Source organism: Rhinolophus hipposideros, assembly GCF_964194185.1.
Source record: "Rhinolophus hipposideros genome assembly, chromosome: 5".
NCBI classification, from domain to species: Eukaryota; Metazoa; Chordata; class Mammalia; order Chiroptera; family Rhinolophidae; genus Rhinolophus; species Rhinolophus hipposideros.
The window spans coordinates 21,410,964-21,411,810 of record NC_138051.1 but is presented as its reverse complement, the minus strand read 5'-3'; the positions used below and the strand labels follow the sequence as shown (position 1 = coordinate 21,411,810).

The 847-nt window shown below is 30.7% G+C and overlaps 1 pseudogene across 1 annotated transcript; it reads left to right on the top strand.

The window, feature by feature from the left end:
• The first annotated feature begins 334 nt into the window (after positions 1–334).
• Positions 335–568, top strand: LOC308497827 (prefoldin subunit 4-like; annotated as a pseudogene). The gene has a single exon. The product of its transcript is annotated as a prefoldin subunit 4-like (transcript).
• The last annotated feature ends 279 nt before the right edge of the window (positions 569–847 follow it).

The window sequence follows — 847 nt, the reverse complement described above, 5'->3', positions numbered from 1 at the left end:
TTACTCTCTGTGTATGGCCATCTATTGAAATGGTCAGGATTCTTGAATGTTAGATGCAATGAAATATTCTTTGAAGGTCTGAACTATTTGTGGATAACACTTTCTTAAATGCTTTGCTATTTTTACCACTAAAAGACTCCTCTTAAAACTTAACCTAGTCCCAACATGGTGGTCACCATGAGAACGCTGCTGCAGAAGATGTCAATGTTACTTTTGAAGATCAAGAAAAGATAAACAAATTTGCGTGAAATACAAGTAGAATCACAGAGCTGAAGGAAGAAATAAATGTAAAAAAAAAAAACAACTCCAAAACTTAGATGCTTCTGAGGGCATCATGCTTGCAGAAGATGGCTGATTAATGATACCTTATCAAATTGGTGATGTTTTCATTAGCCATTCTCAAGAAGAAACACAGGAAATGTTAGAAGAAGCAAAGAAAAATTTGCAAGAAGAAATTGACTCCTTAGAATCCAGAGTGAAATCAATTCAGTGGGTGTTAGCAGATTTGAAAGTTCAGTTCTATGCCAAATTTGGGAGCAATAGAAATCTTGAAGCTGATGAAAATTAAACATTTTATGACACTTTAAAAAATTTGTTTAATAAACTTGAATATTGTTTAAATGATAATTTCCTTTCTTTAAATGATATGGAAAGCAAAACTTTCTTTTTTTAAAATTTTCATGTATTCAATGGAAACTTGCCTATTTTCATGTCTTGCTTATTTTATATTTTTAAAAGAAGACAGTATTTGTCTATGTATTTTGCATGATAATTGTTTCAAGTGTAGGGGTTTTATGTCATGTTATTCAAATCAGTTAAGCAAAAAAATAAAAAAACTCATCCTAGA